Below are 8,717 nucleotides of genomic sequence, written 5' to 3' on the forward strand. Positions count from 1 at the left end.
GTCCTTCCATTGTTCACACCTGGTTTCCATTCCATAATCAATGTTCCTTATTTAACCCTCTGGCTTCCCCTTTCTGTTTTGTGCGTGATTGTCGTTGTCAAGTGGATTCTTTTATGTGCTCTGGATATTTATGTTTATCCCTTGTTGGAACATTGCTTATTTTGAGTAAAGCTCGGATTTTTACTCATACCTGTGGTCCTGCGCCTGACTCGGCCTTATCCATTCCCCTAGAACGCTGACAAGAGGTGCAGCCTTAAATGAAGAAACTATACAATGGCTAAACAGTCTTACTATACAGTTCACTGACTAATAAAACTAGTGACGTTTCAGTCAAATCAGATCTTTTTTTGCAGTATTCTGACCATGGTCCTCCTCTCTCAAAATAGTTATCTCCCTTTCAGGAGAGCACTGAGGTCTTGTTTGACTGGCCCAATATCACAGAGACCCTTCAGAGCAGGGCCTGAAACCAGGAGGTGAAGCGCTCAGAGGTCTAGATGTCCCGGTCATCTACTGCAACGCCATTCTCTGTGTGGAGCCGAGCACACACACACACACACACACCACACACACACACACACACACACACACACAACACACAACCACAACACACACACACACACACACACACACACACACACACACACACACACACCACAACAACCACACACACACACCACACACACACAGACTGTTAAATAGTCCCACCATAGCCGCCTCCGCCCAGTACCCTGCCCTGAACTTTAGTCACTAGCCGACTGCCACCAGTTACTCACCCTGCACTTCATAGGCTGCTGCACTATGTACATAGTCATGGAATACTGATCACATTAATAATGTTTACATACTGTTTTACTCATTTCATATGTATATACTGTATTCTAGTCAAGGCCTACCCTATCTATTACTGTAAATATAACATTTTACAGATTAACTACATATACTAATATACTGTAATAATGTCTTACATCCCATCACACTATATACTGTTATATATATATACACACACACACCACCACACACAACACACACACACACACACACACACACACACACACACACACACACACACACCACACACACACACACACACACACACACACACACACACAAACACACACACACACACCACAGAACACACACACACACACGAGACAACACACACACACACAGCCCAGTCCACCAATATTATGTTGTCATTGGGCGGCAGGTAGCCTCGTGGTTAGGGCATTGGACTAGTAACCGGAAGGTTGCAAGATCGAATCCCCGAGCTGACAAGGTAAAAATCTGTTGTTCTGCCCCTGAACAAGGCAGTTTACCCACTGTTCCTAGGCTGTCATTGTAAATAAGAATTTGTTCTTAACTGACTAGTTAAATAAAGATAAAATAAATATATAAAAAAATTGTTGTCATGGTGATCACTATTGATCCGGCAGGATGTTTTTTTATTTTTTTTATTTCACCATTTATTTAACCAGGTAGGCAGTTGAGAACAAGTTCCTTTACAAACTGCGACCTGGCCAAGATAAGCAAAGCAGTGCGACAAAAAACAACAACACAGAGTTACAAATAAACAAACGTACAGTCAAAAACACACAATAGAAAAATCTATGTACAATGTGTGCAAATGTAGAAGAGTAGGGAGGTAAGGCAATAAATAGGCCATAGAGGTGAAATAATTACAATTTAGCATAATACTGGAGTGATAGATGAACAGATGACGATGTGCAAGTAGAGATACTGGGGTGCAAAAGAGCAAGAGGTTAAGTAATAATATGGGATGTGTGTGCTATTTAAAGATTGGAGGGAGGGTGGAGGAGGGGAGAGCTGCGTTGCTCACTCAAATCCTCCAGATTACCTTTTGGAATTAACCAAGACACACACACACACACCAACACACACACACGCAGACCACACACCCACCCGACACACACAACAGCCCCAAGCACACACACCCACTCAAGCACACACACCCACCCCAAGACACACACACACCCCCAGACACACACACACCCCACCCAAGACACACACCCCACCCAAGACACACACACCCACCCAAGACACACACACCCACTCCAAGACACATCACACAACCCACCCCAAGACACACACACACACCCAAACACACACACCCCCAAGACACACACACACCCCCAAAGCACACACACCCACCCAAAGAGCACAGCGTATAAATTTCCCCCCAGTGCGCATTGAGAGGTTCTGTGTTGAGGTCGAAGGTCTGAGGACCGACTGTGCTCACAATGTGCTCCAATTGACTTTAGTGGGAATATCCTGTTGTTGACAAGGCCTGTGACAGTGATATTATCCATTGGAGGAATACATGAGCTCTTTATATTGAAGGGAATACAACATCAATGTAGCTCCTGTATTTTCACACTGAACACACACACACACTGTTATGGGTCTCTTAGAAGCACTATCTGCTTGCCTGAGAACAAATATCCTCCCCCTCCCACAGAATGTCTACCGTAAACACAGCCACAAGCCAAGTATAAATGGACTTCAAATGGTGTTTTAGTAATGTTCTCTCTCTCTCTCTCTTTCCCCTCTCCCACTTCCCCTTTTTTTCTACCCTCAGCCTCTCTCTTCACCTCCTCCCTTCCTTCCCCTCCCTCCCCCCCCTCCCCCTTCCCTCTCTCTCAGTTAACATCCTGACTCCGGTGGCTCTATCCCAGCTTGCAGACTGTAAGAAAGTTCTGTACATGTACCTGCTGGCTCTAACCGGCTCTGACATCCTCTCCCAGCGGTGCATCATTTTGGTGGGCTTCCTGCTGGAAACAGCCGTGTTCCATCGGGAGGTAGGCAGCCCAGTGGTTAAAGAATGGACAATAAAGTATTGTACTGATTTTCTAGGTCCCCACCCTCCTGCTGCACTAGGTCACCATGGCAGCCCAGTGGTTAAGGAATGGACAATAAATTATTGTACTGATTTTCTAGATCCCCACCCTCCTGTTGCACGAGGTCAGTGTGGTGGAGTTCACTGACAACCATACCTCCATCTGGGCCACCGTACCTCTTACCATGGACCGCTAAGTGGCGCAGTACCACTCTCTCCTCCACCTCCAGATTAGCTACCCGACGCTGCGGTGCGGTGGATCATCGCCATCGTCTTATTCCTGCCGCTGTTGTCGGGCGTGCCGTTCTTCTGATGTTCTGACATGTTACCGCCCACCTCCCTTGACTCCGCCCTCAAATGGACACACGTGACTATAATATACTTCCTGCCGTGTAGCATCTTCCTGGTTCTGCACTTGCTGATTCTCCGCCGGCTGGGAGCGCGGCAGAGACAGGCCCCGTGCCAGGAGGAGTGTGGTGGCGGTGGGCCTCAGTTGGCATGGCTATGGTGCCTGGGTAAGAGTGTTCGCCATCCTGTGGGACCCCAGGACTCTAGTGGTCATCTATCATCTATACTGTACGTGTCCTCGGTCCACAAGGACAGACGGGTTCACCTGGCCTACAACCTGTTAATATGCTGGCCATGCTCAACACTGTAGTCAACTTCTTTCTCTAAAGTTTTGTCAGTAAGCCACTCGGAGTGGCCGTAAAGGGATGTTCTATTGCTCAGGATGCCCCCGCCAACGCCTCCACATCCTCGATGTCTAACGGGACAAACACGTGCTGGCACCGAGACTCAACCAACCCCACCCCCTACCACTCCGCAGGGTGTGACTCTGACCTTGGCCTTTGACTATGGGACGAGACCCTCTATTTGAGAACAACCCACTCATCTACCCCATCCCTCCATCCCCCATCCCTCCATCCCTCCAACTCACTCGTCCACCCCATCCCTCCATCCCTCTAACCCACTCGTCCAACCCATCCTCATCCTCCAACCCACTCGTCCAACATGACCCATCCCTCCATCCCTCCAACCCAACTTCGTCCACTCCCATCCTCCATCCCCCATCCCTTCCATCTCCCCATCCCTCCATCCCACAGACATGTAACCTTGACTTTAACCCTGGGTCCCTTCCTAATTGTGACCAACACAGTACCCCTCTTCCCTACGTACCTTTTCCATCTGTCTTAGTCCCCCCCCCCCTCCCCCAAACACCTCCCACTTACACGTTTTTCCCCCAACACCCCATCCCACGGACCATGTGACTTTGACCGTGAGACCTCCCCTCATTGAGAACCAACCCTCCCCTTACCCCAAACCTCTATCCCTCCATCAGCCCATCCCACGGACCATGTGACCTTGACCCTTAGACCAGCCCTAATTGAGAACCAACCCTCCCTTAACCCCAAACCTCTATCCCTCCATCAGCCCATCCCACGGACCATGTGACCTTGACCCTTAGACCAGCCCTAATTGAGACCAATCCCGTCCCTCCATCCCACGGTCCCCCTAAACACTTATGACCTCTGAACTACAGAGTGTATTCCAACCATGTTCTGTGGACAGCTGACAATCGCCCTCTGAGCTGAACATTTTCAAAGAGCCTTTAACTGAACTGCTGTTGGTCTGAAAACTAAGCAGCATGTTTTTTCTTGTAACTGATTAACGTGTTATTTATGATTTTATGATGTCCCAGCGGGAATCCAATTAAATGGCTCACAAACTATTTATTTATCCTTAGGGGAACATTTGGCTTGTGACGTCATGAGCACTTGGCCTGGCGTTTTTATGTTTACCATATACGGTAGCTAGTCATAATTACGCAACATGATATCATTTTTTATTGTTTAAAAAGAAAGACATATGGACATAGTTTTATTTTCTTGTTTTTCGGTCCGTTTTGCAGCAGGTACTGGCTCAACGTGCTTTGGTTAGCACACAGAGAGAAGAGACATTGAAAAGGAGATGACGCTTTCATGTGCACGCTGCTTCATGTGAATCCTTCATCTAGTTGCACATTGATCATATCAAGGTACAGGGACGGAACGTAAGCTAAATGATAGTGAGACATTATGTTCATACGGTGTTGTTATGGAGAGGACATGAACATGACAGAACATCCGACTCGCTGAGCAGCACACCCAAACCAATCAAGCAAAGAAATGGCACTAAGCACTTCATTTCCACGGCGACAGTGAGGTCAAACAACAGCTGTTAGCTCTGGTGTTTATTTCTCATGAAAAGGCAACTGGATGGAGGTTTGAATAAATGCTGGCTGTGAGTGACTGTCTAAAAGCCGCAGGAGAGAATACCATTTCTACAAAACACAGTCCCCACTTCATCTCAGCTACCTAAACAAACCTAACGTCAGACTGACTGTCGACAGACAGACAGACAGACAGACAGACAGACAGACAGACAGACATACATACATGGATCCATCCAGTCAGTACAAGACCCTAGAAACATCAATAAGACGACACGGACGAATTCAAATGAACATTTTTAAATGAGATATATCCCAGGAATAGGGCATGAGGACCTGTGGGTTTACTGTGATCATCAAGAAACATCCACACTTACTTACAAATTTGTATTACCGTTTTTAAACATGAGATAAACAAGCACTTTGTGACCTCAGTATTTATTTGGAGGTGAGTGTTCTACCCGGCTCCATTTCTATTCTCTATACATATCTCTGGTTCTAACTAATCATTCCATATGTTAATCAACACTTGTCACGCTTGGTATAACGGGATRGGGAGACAGGCGCAGGAATGCGTAATAGGGGTTTTTATTTACCCAAATTACAGCGTGCCGTGTAAAGGCACGGGGACCAAGACCAAACAAACACGTATACAAAACACAGGGTTGAGACCCAAACAAAAGAGCGAGGAGTACCTTGAATAAATACACAAGGGCAGAATGAGTAACACACGGGACGAGACCTGTAATCGTCTGCGCAATACACGCGGCACGTAAGCCAAAACAACACAGCACATGTCCTCACACCACCAACGGACATTGTAACAATAATCGACAGGACAATGAAAAACAAAGGGCACACTTARACAATTACAATCAGTGGGAATGGGGACCAGGTGTCCTAATGACCGTTCCGGGGGGATCCGTGACAACACTTGGCAATTGTAGTCTGTTGGTGTATTGCTTTTTAACGCAACGAATTCATTACGGGATGATGAACCATGTTTAGGTTTTTATCTGGAATGAATCGATTGATCATGCAGCTCTGGCTCATCAATAATTCCTCAGTGAAAAGCTTCTAAATAAGGATGTAGTTTTGTCCTCATAGCCATGGCATAATCTATAGAAGAAGACATTTCAACTACATCAAATAGTTCATCTGTTTGCACTGGTAGTAACAGAGAGTAAGAGAGATGAGCTTATTTTAATTGATTATGTCTTTCGTTTTAGTGACATTCAGAGGGAGCTCATTGCTGGTGTATTTGCATTTATTAAGCACCCCCCAATGTGGATGACTTTTGAAATCGATCTAAAGAAATGTAAACAATAAAGTAAAGTATAAAAATACTAGTATAAAAGAATACTATAAAATATTTACTATAAAATGCTTACTGTAAAATATTTACTATAAAATACTTACTATAAAACACTACTATAAAAGACTACTATAAAAGACTACTATAAAATACTTACTATAAAACACTACTATAAAATACTTACTATAAAATACTTACCATAAAGACTTACCATAAAATACCACTATAAAAGACTACTATAAAATACTTACTATAAAAGACTACTATAAAATACTTACCATAAAGACTTACTATAAAAGAACACAAAACAATTGAGAGAGTTTTCCACTGCATTTTCAGCCCTGCCACAAAAGGACGACTGACATCATGTCAGTGATTCTCTCGTTAACACAGGTGTGAGTGTTGACGAGGACAAGGCTGGAGATCACTCTGTCATGCTGATTGAGTCTGAATAACAGACTGGAAGCTTCAAAAGGAGGGGTGGTGCTTGGAATCACTGTTCTTCCTCTGTCATCTCACTGGTTACCTGCAAGGAAACACGTGGCGACCTCATTGCTTTGCACAAAAAGGACTTCACAGGCAAGGATATTGCTGCCAGTAAGATTGCACCTAAATCAACCATTTTCTCGGATCATCAAGAACTTCAAGGAGAGCGGTTTCAATTGTTGTGAAAGAGGCTTCAGGGCGCCCAAGAAAGTCCAGCAAGCGCCAGGACGTCTCCTAAAGTTCATTCAGCTGTGGGATCGGGGCACAACCAGTACAGAGCTTGCTCAGGAATGCACAGCAGGCAGGTGTGAGTGCATCTGCACACACAGTGAGGTGAAGACTGTTAGAGATAGCTTGTGTCAAGAAGGGCAGCAAAGAAGCCACTTCTCTCCAGGAAAAAACATCAGGGACAGACTGATATTCTGCAAAAGGTACAGGAATTGGACTGCTGAGGACTGGGGTAAAGTCATTTTCTCTGATGAATCCCCTTTCCGTTTGTTTGGGCATCCGGAAAAAAGCTTGTCCGGAAAAGACATGGTGGCGCTACCATCAGTCCTGTGTCATGCCAACAGTAAAGCATCCTTAGACCATTCATCTGTGGGGTTGCTTCTCACCAAGGGAGTGGGCTCACTCACAATTTTGCCTAAGAACACAGCCATGAATAAAGAATGGTACCGAACACATCCTCTGAGAGCAACTTCTCCCAACCATCCAGGAACAGTTTGGTGACGAACAATGCCTTAAGGGCAAAGTGATAACTAAGTGGTTCGGGGAACAAAACATCAATATTTTGGGTCCATGGCCAGGAAACTCCCCAGCCTTTAATCCCATGGAGAACTTGTGGTCAATCCTCAAGAGGCGGGTGGACAAACAAAAACTCACAAATTCTGACAAACTTCAAGCTTTGATTATGCAAGAATAGGCTGCCATCAGTCAGGATGTGCCAGAATTTAATTGACAGCATGCCTGGGCAGATTGCAGAGGTCTTGAAAAAGAAGGGTCAACACTGCAAAATATTGACTTCTTTTGCATCAACTTCATGTAATTGTCAATAAAAGCCTTTGACCACTTATGAAATGCTTGTAATTATACTTCAGTATTCCATAGTAAACATCTGACAAAAATATCTAAAGACACTGAGGCAGCAGACTTTGTGAAATTTATATTTGTGTCATTCTCAAAACTTTTGACCACGACTGTACTGCTTCCTTCTACTACTGTTCCTACATGTACTGCTTCCTTCCTACTACTGTTCCTACATGTACTGCTTCCTTCCCTACTACTGTTACTACATGTACTGCTTCCTTCCCTACTACTGTTACTACATGTACTGCTTCTTCCGCTATCACGTTACTACATGTACTGCTTCCTTCCCTACATGTACTACAGGTGCGCTAGAGCAGCTAGAGTCCCCAATACATGGCACAGGAGCAACACACAGCTGACTAAAGTCTCAGACTCTCCTACAGCCTTACAAACACAGATTAAAACGGGCCTGCCACAAAGTTATAAGTCCCAGCAAGTCTTGGGCTTGTAACAAACTTTTCCATGGAGGTTACAGATGTTGAAATGCTCATGTTTTGGTTGAGCTAGACGTGAGAGCACATAAACAGAGTAACCGAGGACCCGTAGACTACTACTTCATTAAGAGACATAGCATCACTATGATGGGTGCTGTCTCATGGTGGTGCGTTTTCTCATGGTGGTGCTGTTTCTCATGGTGGTGCTGTTCTCATGGTGGTGCTGTTCTCATGGTGGTGCTGTTTCTCATGGTCGTGCTGTTCTAATGGTGGGGGGGTGCTGTTCTGTCTGTCTGGAGCATGGGGGGGGGGGGGGGGGCTCAAAGGAGATGA

At 45.3% G+C, this 8,717-nt stretch overlaps 1 pseudogene; it reads left to right on the forward strand.

The window, feature by feature from the left end:
- LOC111968284 (probable G-protein coupled receptor 142) overlaps positions 1-3,706 on the forward strand; it is an 8,218-nt pseudogene extending 4,512 nt beyond the window's left edge.
- The last annotated feature ends 5,011 nt before the right edge of the window (positions 3,707-8,717 follow it).

This window comes from Salvelinus sp. IW2-2015, linkage group LG8 (assembly GCF_002910315.2).
Source record: "Salvelinus sp. IW2-2015 linkage group LG8, ASM291031v2, whole genome shotgun sequence".
Lineage (NCBI taxonomy): Eukaryota > Metazoa > Chordata > Actinopteri > Salmoniformes > Salmonidae > Salvelinus > Salvelinus sp. IW2-2015.